Below are 11,448 nucleotides of genomic sequence, written 5' to 3'. Positions count from 1 at the left end.
GCTTGGGAAAGGGGTATGTGTGTGGTGAAGATGATGGGTGCAAAGTCAGAGCAGCTCTCCCCCAGCACGGACTCCCACCGTGCCGCCGCCACCGGGGTGTATGTCTCTGCGTGTTCCTGGCTGTGTGCGTGTGCTCATACTTGGCTGGGGAGTGGGACGTGTTGAAAAAGGAAGGGGGGGCTCCTAGGCAGGACTGGTGTGCACTCGTCCTTTGCTCACTCCTGCTCCCTGCGCTCCGTGCTGCAGTTTCAAGGCGGTGCACACACACACGGTTGTGAGCCAAGCATGAATGACAGCCTTGAGAAGTCGCACAGTTCGGTCCTCTGCCTTCCAGGATGCACTTATGCCTTCTGGAAATGAGCTGCTATCTTTTGATGTGTCTATTTCTCCAGAAAGGAGCATTTCAGAGGCTAATTCATTATCAGAAATATTCAATTCCTCTACAGTTCTGCCAGACGCGCTCTGAGCGCATAATAAAAAGCACTTAGAGGACTCGGGGGCTCTGATGACGCGACTACTGCTGCTTCCTCAGTGCTGTGGCTGCTCCTCTGCTCTGCCATCCGCAGGCACCAGCTGTGTGACAGGGGACTCGCCAGTTGGCCTCTTTGGACCTCGGTTCCTTCCACTGTGAAATGAAAGTTTGGGTTAGAGAATCATTATGGACCCTTTTCATTTTAAATCTGTGCCTTTGATTTCTATAGCTTCATTACTGGATTCCCCCACCCCGCTCCAGCCAGGCTACATTTCTGCCTTAAAAAGTACCATGCTGCCCTCACGTGGTCAGGCCTGAAACGATGCACATTTGCAGAAACCAGGAAATAACGTTTTTTGTTTTAACTAACGTCAAGTGAAACCCTATACTTGAAGTTAAAGTTTATAAATAGTAACAAAATCTATCTGGATCACCTATCCACTAAAAGTGTCAAGGTTTTACCTACTCACAGTGATGCAAAATTTTCCTGTAGGAATAATAACACAGATTCTAACATGAGTTAACATGAATTAGCTAAGTGCTAGGCAAAGTAAAAATTTTACATATCTCATCTCACTTAGTTTCTCAAAGCTAGGTTGTTTTGATATATTATTTTTTAGATGTGGACGCTAAAACACACTTGGGCAAAGTGCCAGGATGTCAATAAATAAATGGAAAGGCCAGTATAAATCTAATTTGTCTGACTCATAGCCCAAACTCTTTCACCACAGTATTCTTGTTCAATCATTTTATATTTACAAAAGTGCATTTTCTAACATTCAATTATTTCAGGAGACAGAAGGAAATGGACAAAGAATTCTTGAAAATGTGGTGAAAGAATATATATGAAAACTATACAAATGCAATGCCTTGTATGAAAATAAGAACTCAAAGAACATTAATTCTTTCTGAATTATCTATCCTATTGTTAATAGTACCATACAGCTTTGTTAAGTAACTACTATTCACCACCAACCCCTTGGGATGTGAATCAATAAAGAGATTAAATATCTTAACATCAACCAATGTGTACTGATTTTCTCAACAGTTCAAACCCTAACCCTGGTAAGTGCAAAAAGATCTGTTAAGAATTTTGGAATGAAAGGAGATTTATTCGGGTTTCTAGCTCTGTTGGATGACTGCATAAGGCAGATCAGCAGTGCCTTGTTTCAAGTTGTGGAAAAGAAAAAAGAACCATTTTTAGTTTAAAAATGACACAGCATGTCTCCTCAGAGAAGCAGTAGCAGTCAGAATACCTCGTTAATCTCTGGCTCTCCAGAGGCTGGCTGTGTAAATTATAGGAGCTCTTCCTCTCATTAGGAAATGTCTCATCTGCAAATTAAAGAGATTAGACTCTAGGGTTTGATCCTCGTGATTCTAAAAAGTCTTGGGTTCAGATCATCTTCATCTTTGGTCCACTTTGTTTCATAATGCTATTGTCCATGGTAGGAAGATTGGTGCTTGGTTAGGCTTTAACTTATTCAGTTATTTCTCAACCACCTGCCTGAGACTTGAGGTCAACAACCTTATTTTTGCCCATAACAGCTCAGTGACAGAACACATGCCATCAGATCCTTTTAATGCATCACACAGGCAAAGAAAGCCAGTGACTGAATTTCACACGACATTTTCTCTCCCCAAATTCCACGCCTAAATCACGCTTCTGGCTGTGCCGTTCACATTACTTCTATTTTCTCTTTCAAACTACAAAAACCCCTTTTCCGTAAATATCTCTAAATGAAGAAACATAAACTTAAACAAAAATTGTCCAAATTTGCTGGGTCAGTAGGAATATCTAAGAAGAAATTATGTCTGTATTTATAAAACCTAAACAAGTTAGAGTCATTAGGAAATTACCTTATTTCCCTGATAATAATAATAGCTAACTCTTATACTATATGACCCTTAGTCCAGTGTCAAGATCAGTAAAGGTCTTTAAGATGCAGAAAAGACAAGGAAGGGCTACTGTCTTCAAATATGGAATGATTTTTGCATAAGGACTTAACAATAAAGAGAGTAAACCCTCCAAATGTTTGTTCTGAATCTTGTCCGAAAGGGAAATTTTATAGTCAAACAATTACAGCTACTATTTTGAATCAACTATTGCTCAAGCACCCTTGATCCGTTACCTCTAATCCTCATAGCAACACCAGAACTAAAAATTATTTCCAATTTATATACAATGCTAATTGAGGCCCAAGAAAGATATTTCTTAAGGTCACACAGGCAATAAGCAAACAAGTATAAGAACCCATGTCTATCCAAATTCAAGGCTGTGTTTTATGCACTATATATGTCGCATGCACTGTGGCATTACCTGGGTTCTTAGCTCAAGAATTACCTTAAAGACTGTAGTGCACAAATATAGTATTAAAAATGGTGACCGGGGCTTCCCTGGTGGTGCAGTGGTTGAGAATCCGCCTGCTAATGCAGGGGACACAGGTTTGAGCCCTGGTCTGGGAGGAGCCCACGTGCCGCAGAGCAACTAGGCCCGTGAGCCACAACTACTGAGCCTGCGCGTCTGGAGCCTGTGCTCCGCAACAAGAGAGGCCGCTATAGTGAGAGGCCCGCGCACCGCGATGAAGAGTGGCCCCCGCTTGCCACAACTAGAGAAAGCCCTCGCACAGAAACGAAGACCCAACACAGCAAAAATAAATAATAAAAAATAAATTAATAAACTCCTACCCCCAACATCTTCTTAATAAAAAACGGTGACCATCAGGAACAAGGTAAGTAGACTCCTTCTCAGCACTGCTTTTCAACATCATAACCGAAGTCCTAGCTAATGCAATAAGACAAGACAAGAAAAGAAAAGCTATGCAGATTGAGAGGGAAGACGTAAACTGCCTTTGTTCACAGATGACAGATTCATCAATGTAGAAAATCTGAAAGAATCAACAAATCTCCTGGAACTAGTAAGTGATCATAACAAGGTTGCAAGATATAAGGTTAATATAGTAAAGTCAGTCTCTTTTCTATATAGCAGCAGTGAACAAGTGGAACATGAAATTGAAAACATAATGTCATTTACATTAGCACCCCCCAAAATAAAATACTTAGGAACAAATTCAATGAAATATGTACAAAATTTGTATGAGGAAAACTATAAAACTCTGATGAAAGATATCAAAAAAGAACTAAATCAATGGGAAGATATTCCATGTTCATGGATGGAAAGACCTAATATTGTCACGATGTCAGTCCTTCCCAATTTGATCTGTGAATTCAACAGAATCCCAGTCAAAGTCCCAGCAAGTTATTTTGTGTATATTGACAAAGTGATACTAAAGTTTATATGGAGAAGCAAAATACTCAGAAGAGCCACCTTGATTACTAAAGGAGAAAAGTCAGAAGACCAACACTACCCAACTTCAAGGCTTAATATAAAGTTACAGTAATCAAGACCTTGTGGTATCAGTGAAAGAATAGACAGATAGCTTAATGGAACAAAACAGAAACCTCAGAAATAGACCCAAATAAATATAGTCAACTGATCTCTGACGAATAAGCAAAGGCAATACAATGGAGCAAAGACCATCTCTCCAATCAATGGTGCTGGAACAGCTGGACAGCCACATAAAATAATGAATCTAGACACAGACCTTACACCTTTCACAAAATAGAAACCTGAATGTGAAAAACAAACTATAAAAATCCTAAAATATAACATAGGAGAAAACCTAGATGACCTTGGGCACTGTGATGGCTTTTAAAACACAACACCAAATTCACAACCTATGAACGAAATAAATCATAAGCCGGACTTCATTAAAATGTAAAGTTTTGTCTACGAAAGACAATGTCAAGAGAATGAGAAGACAAGACACAGACTGGAAGAAAATAGTTGAAAAAGACACATCTGATAAAGAATTGCTATTCAAAATATACGAAGAACTCTTAAAACTCAACAATAAGCATATAAACAACCCAGATAGAAAATGGGCCAAAGATCTTAACAGACCCCTCAGCAAAGAAGATATATAGATGGCAAGTAACATATAAAAATGGCCGAAATCCAAAACACTGACATCAGTAAACGCTGTCAGGATGTGGAGCCACAGAAACTCTTATACACTAATGGTGGGAATGCAAAATGGTACAGACACTTTGAAAGACGGTTTGACAATTTCTTATGAAACTAAATATACTCTTACCATAGGCTACAGCAATGGCCCTTTCTAGTATTTATTCAAATGAAATTGAAAACTTATGTTCACAAAAAAACTGCACATGGATGTTTATAGAAGCTTTAGAGACAATTGCCAAAACTTGGAAGCAACCAAGAAGTCCTTCAGTAGGTGAATAGATGAACTGTGGTATACCCAACCAATAGAATATTATTTAGCACTAAAAAGAAATGAGTTATTAGGCCATGAAAGGGTATGGAGGAAACATAAATGCATATTATGCCGAGAAATTTAAGCCAATTTGAAAAGGCTGCATACTGTATGGTTCCAACTATATGACATTCTGGAAAAGGCAAAACTATGGAGAATGTGACATGATTGGTGAATGCCCGGGGTCAGCGGCCGGGAGGGATGAACAGGAGCACAGAGGACGTTTACGGCGGTCAGACGACTCTGCATGATTCTATAATGGCGGATATATAGCATTATACATTCGTCCAAACCCATAGAATATTCGATACCAAGAGTGAACCCCAGTGGAGAAGAGTGATGAGCTGATGTAGGCCGTTGACTGGGACAGATGTACCATCCGGTGGGGTTGGTGACGGTGGGAGAGGTCGCACACGTGTAGGGACAACAGGTATCAATCTTGCTCCAAACCTCAAATTGCTCTAAAAATAAAGTTTATTAATTTGTAAAAAAGAGTGATCAATAAAAATCATTTAAACCAAGTAATCCTTCAAAACAATGAAACTGAATCTTTCTGCAGCTAACTGCCCCTGTAATTCAGCTGCAAGTAGCTTTCTTTTTTGTATGCTTCCTGGGTGGTAGATTTTTTTTGTGATTGTTGAGTGTAAGGCTAGATTATAGACAGGATGAGTCACCCTCATTGATGCAAAATCCACCTGAAGACTGTTTTGTTTGTGTGTGTGTGTGTGTGTGTGTGTGTGTGTGTGTGTGTGTGTGTGTGTGTGTCCCTCCCTGTGAGTCTTGCTTTTCTTACATCTCCTCTTTGGGATACTGTGATTTTTGCACAGACAATAGAAGTTAAAAGGCATGTAATCGTTTCAGGCTCCATCTAACTCCAGGAAATGGAGAGGTATTAAAACAGGATGTACATTAGTACTAATGACGTCCTGAGAATAAAGGATACTAGAATTATTTTCTTAGATCATGCAAAGGACACAGTTCCACAATTTAAAATGATTGCGTGAGAGAGAAAGGGAGTTTTAGGCTCCTGCAAAATATGATTGTCTTGTGAAATGTATTGTTTATACCTACAAGTCCCAGACATTTCTGAAATACTCAAGGCCGTGGAATAATCCAAGTCTGTGCGGAGAGAACTGCTACTCTTTTGCTAGGAGCAGAGTTAATAATGGTTCTAAGCTAAACCCATTAGCGGTCAGCACAGTGCACGCCATGCAGCAGAGCCAGTGCTTTTCCCTGCTCACATTCATTCAAATGTCAGCAGAATGGAAACGGATTGAGGTTTCTATGGAAACCACTCAGGGTTTCAGGCATTTCTTGGGGCATTTTGTTCCATTAATTGTTTGAAGAAGGGAGGCATACATCAAGGCTTTTCGTTAATGACGTGAAGCTGGTGGGTGGAGTTACCACCTTGCCTTTTGTTTTACCGCCTTCTTAGCAGCTCCTGTGGCAGCTTCCCCTCCCGCTGAGAAAATGGAAGGAGCTACTTCTAAAGCTTAACAAATCCCACCCATCAGCAGTGGCTGTTCAGACAGCATTTCTTCTCTTTGGCCTTAAAGGAAATTTGAAATTCTCATTCCTAGAAATTTATGTAACTTGTTTTCTCACTCAGGATTTATGTAGTTCCTATGAAAGGTGAACAATGCAAAAAGTCAAGACAACTTCAATGCCTTTATGAACCCAGTTAGCAACAACAATAACAGAAGGGAATGTTTGTGGGGAGGGGGGACTTTGTGGCATTCATGAAAATTTCAGTGTGAAATCCAAGACCAAAGAAAATAAAATATTTCAGTCCAGACACTAGCTAATTAATTGCCTGGAGGAATAAGATCCCTCCCATAATATAGAGAGAAAAGTTGAAAAGAAATAAAACAGCTCTTCAATGACTCAAGTACATTACTGAGTGTCTGCTTTCCTGTAATCATACCAGAACACAAAAAGCTCATAGTGGACTAAAGAGGGTATTATTAATAAACAAAAGCCAACACTAAATAAATAATAAGAAGAAACAACCACAGAGGTTTCCTGGAGTAACTGAGGGCAGTCTGGACTCTGAAATCTGACAGCCCAATTTACATCGCATCGCAACCACTGACTACTTAGGATCTTAAATAATTTCCTTAGTCACCGTACAAGTCAGTGTCCTCATTTGTGGAGTGAAGGTGAGAATTCCTACCTTGCGGAGGTGTTGTAAGGATCAGAGGTCATGGATAAGGTTCCTTCTCATCAGTATAGTTAGTCATTGTCTGAGCTCCTGCAGTCATGAGGTTGCATAGGGATACAAAATTCCACATATCATGCAAAACATCACCAAAGTACTAACTCTCTTATTAAATTAATATCCATTCAAATATTATCCCTAGTTTAACATGAGCAGTTTCCTCGGCTTATGTTTCCGATTATTTGACTATCATTAGCTGATTAAAGTTACAATATCTCTTGCAATTATAGTGTTCCTTGATAATGCATCTCTTAAGAAGATGCAGAATTTCATGAAGCATGTAAAGATGAGGAAGAAGAAGTGAAGAGGCCGCAGAGCAGAGACTAGAGCCAGGCTCCCCTGACTCAAATGGGTCAGTTATCAGATACACAACACTGAGCGAGTGCCTCCACTTTTCTGTGTCTCAGTTTCCCATGCGCACAGTGGAAAAATTACAACCCAGTCTCCTACAAGGATCTGTTATGAGGATTGAATAAAGGTAAGAGTTGCAAAGTACTTAGAACAATGCTTAGAAAATCTTAAGCATGGGTGTTCATTAAAGTAAAAATAAAACCAAACAAAATAACTCCATAGCAAAGTCATTTTATTTTTGTTTATTTTATTAACTGGAGTTTAGCTGATTTACGATGTGGGGTTCATTTCTACGGTACAGAAAGTGACTCAGTTATACACGTATATACATTCTTTTTAATATTTCTTTTTTATCAAGATAAATAATATATTTTTTTCTTTTCCATGACAGTTGATTACAGGATATTGAATATAGTTTCCTGTGCTCTACAGTAGGAACTTGTTATTTATCCATCCTATATACAATAGTCTGTATCTGTTAAGCCCAAACTCCCGATCCACCCTCCCTCACCCCCTCCTCCTTGGCAACCACAAGTTTGTTTTCAATGTTTGTGAGCCTGTTTCTCTTTCGTAGATAAATTCATTTGTGTCATATTTTAGATTCCACATGTAAGTGCTATCATATGGTATTTGTCTTTCCCTGTCCGACTTACTTCCCTTAGTATGATCATCTCTAGGTCCATCCATGTTGCTGCAAATGGCATTATTTCATTCCTTTCTATGGCTGGGTAATATTCCATTGTATATATGGACCACATCTTCTTTATCCATTCATCTGTCGATGGACACTTAGGTTGCTTCTGTGTCTTGGCTATCGTGAATAATGCTGCATAGCAAAGTCATTTTAAAATAAAGTAAAATGATTATAAACTGAAGAAAACCCAGAAGGTTTATGACAAGATAGAAACAATAACAAATAATGATCTGAATACCACAGAGGTTGAGAAGCATTTGTGAAAACAGTGGAGAAGCTGGCTTGTCCTCACGCACACACAAATGACCACGTGTGCTGCTAGTGTCGAGGTGAGGCTGTGGGATCTGGTTTCCCAGACGCACCAACGGGTCCAGCCCCTGGCATTCACAGCCCGTGTCATCCCCGCCACCCACCCCGACCAGGCTTGGTCCGTGTAACTCAGGGGCGGAGGGGTGCTGTGCAACGTCAAGGTCAGGTCACGGGAGGCACTGTGGCCTCATCCCGGTCCCCCGTGGCCTGTTCTCCCCACCCCTCTGATGGCTCACTCTTGAGGAAGGCCGTGTACAGGCCCCGTGGAGCCCTTGGGGGGGGCCCAGGCGGTAGGGACTGAAGGCCTTCATGCAGAAGCCTGGGGACATCTGCGGACCCCTGGCAACAGCCGCGTGAGCTTGAGATGGAATCCCCCAACCCCGTGAGACCCCCAAAGGACCGCAGCTGCTTTCGACGGCTTGTCTGTGTCAGCTGACAACAAGGCACAAACTCAAAGTTGAGAATTATGTGTTACTTGGCAGACATTCTGAGGACTTAAGCCCAGGACTTAGCCTCTCAGATGGCTCGGAGGGGCTAGGGGGGGGGAGCCAGGATATAGAGCAGTTTTTGCTACAAAGACCAGGTAGTCAGAACATCAAAAGATGACTGTCAAGTGAAGAAAACCAGATATGTCATGTTAAGGAAGTGAGAGCTTTTCGGCGTGGGGAAAGGTGCAAAATCTGGGCTCACTGAAAGTGTTCCTTTGGTGCCCGCCTCAGCTCTCCGGGGCAAGTCTCCTTCGGGTGTATCACCGCCAGGTGGCTGCGGTGGCTGAGGGCTAGAGGGCGGGCATCCTGTTACCATCCTGAGTTCCCGCAGGGCTCAGCATCCAGGCGGCTGTCACGTGATGGCTGCGACCTCCTTTGTTTACTGATACGGAGGCAGCAGCTTTCACTGACATCTGCAACCCCGTGAGAGAGCCTGAGCCCGGGTCACCCAGCTAGCCCGCTCCTAGAGGCCCGCCCCACAGACTGTGTGAGACCATAAAGGGACTTGAAGCGACGGAGTTTGGGGGTTATTGTTATGTGGCAACAGACACCAGCACAGAAGCAAAGGAAGCCCAGCGTGCTATCCTGCCGATTCAATGGGAAGAATTACACCTCCCACGTAGATGAAATGGATGGTGTCTATTCTGAAAATTAGCAGGAACGTGCAACCTTCAATTTTCAAGATAAAAGCGTTTTCAAATCCCTTTCTAAAACTACTTAATAAGTCATTTTGGTTCCCCTTTAACCTGCAGAGAAGCACACAGTCTGAGCGCTGCTTCCGCACTCCGTGCTTTCTCTCCTCTCCACCCCACGGACGTCTCTGAGGCTTCCGGACCTGCCAGGGACACTCCCACCTCCAGGCCTCTGCACGAACTATTCTTTCCATCTCAGTTTCTCTCCGCCACACACTTGAGCATCTCACTTCACCTCCTTCCGGTCTGCTCAGATGCCTCTTCCCCAGAGAGGTTCCTCCCAAGCACCTTACTGAAAATTGCAGCCGCACCACCCACTCCGGACCCTCTGTGTCCTGTTTTATTGCCTTGTAACACTTTTACTAACTTTTGTGTGTATCCTTCCTCCCCGGAGGCTCCAAGAGGGGAGGGGTTTTTGTCTCTTCAGTCACTTACTTCCTGACAGAGCCTCATTAACCAGAAGGTCTGGCACTTAATAGGTGCTCAATACACCATTGTTGATGTGAGGTTAGGAAATAAATTTAGTTTAAATGGCTTTTTTACTGAACCAATTTTCCTGGGGTAAGGTGGCTGCATTTAAATGTTCTGACTCAGTAGGTTGTCAATAAACAGTAGCTATGATCTGAATGCAAACTTCTGCTAAAATATATATATATATATATATTAGCTTGAGAGACTTACAGGAGAGGGCTGCTTGCAGAAGAACAGCCAGAGTCGATATGAACATTGATCTGTGAGCTCGCTGTTTAAATTAAACCTTTACCCTCTGCATTCCGAGAGCAATTGTCTCATCATACAAGCATAGAAAAAACGTTCATGTCTTTATTCCTAACACCCAGAACAGGTGTACATAATCTTTATGATCAATTTTCCATCAGAGAATACTATGACTCACTGTACCTAGGCAAAAACGAAAGACGTAAATCAGATGGTGGTTCTAAAAAGTCTAAGAGGGCTGCCCTTGACATCAAGTCCGAAGACTCCTGGAAGCCTTGTTCAGAAAAGATTATAGTTGAAAGGCCTAGTAAGCGCCCCCGGGGGCCCCTGTACTGCGCGGGGATAATGCCGTCTACCAGGCCGTCTCCCGGAGACGCTGCGTGTAGGCTGCGGGGTAGCGGTCGGGGGTCATCTCTGCACCTCTGGGCCTCACCCTCCCCTGGAGGAGGGCCCGGTGTCGAGGCGGGCGGGGCCGGGCACCCACCCCAGGTCCTGCTGCGCTCCCGGGGGCTGTGGCATCCGCGCCTGCGGGCATAAGCCTCGAGTCACAGGCTGTCCAGAGCCCCCGAGGGAGCGTGTTCCAGGCTTCTCGGGGGTCCGAGCTGGTCAGGCCCGTGTACCACTGCGGATCGGCCGCGTCGCGTCCCATGGGCGTGTACTTCCGACGGGACCCCTCCTGGGACAGCTAGTCAACGCTGAGGGCACGGCCGGAGGAGACAGACTGCGCTTTCCACCCCCCTGCCCTCCCCGGGCCTCTTCATCCCCTTTGCCAGTGCTGAGGGTGCAGAAGCCTGGCCCGAGGTGCGGGGGCCTCATCTGTCCTTCAGTACTGGACACCCCCCCACCCAGGCTGGCAGAGGGTGGGAGGCTGACTCCTTGTAGCCCCAACTCTCTGCCACATCCTCCCCAACCCCCAGGACCTCCTAAACATTTCATCTTTTCTTGCCTCTAAATCCTTTGCCCAGCCTCCCAGACCTGGAGGCCGTTTCCTTCAGGAAGCCCCCCTGGCCTGGAGGTGGACCAGGAGGACGTGGTCTCAGCTGTGGCTCAGTGAATGGCGCTGGTTTCACCGTCGTTGGTCTGGCCTGGGAGTCGTGGGCTGGAGACACAGGGAGAGAGTGTGAGGAGCCCAGGCTCCCAGGGAGACCTTCGGGGAGCTCTTGCACCATC

This window comes from Kogia breviceps, chromosome 6, assembly GCF_026419965.1.
Source record: "Kogia breviceps isolate mKogBre1 chromosome 6, mKogBre1 haplotype 1, whole genome shotgun sequence".
Taxonomy (NCBI): domain Eukaryota; kingdom Metazoa; phylum Chordata; class Mammalia; order Artiodactyla; family Physeteridae; genus Kogia; species Kogia breviceps.
This window is presented reverse-complemented; position numbering follows the sequence as displayed.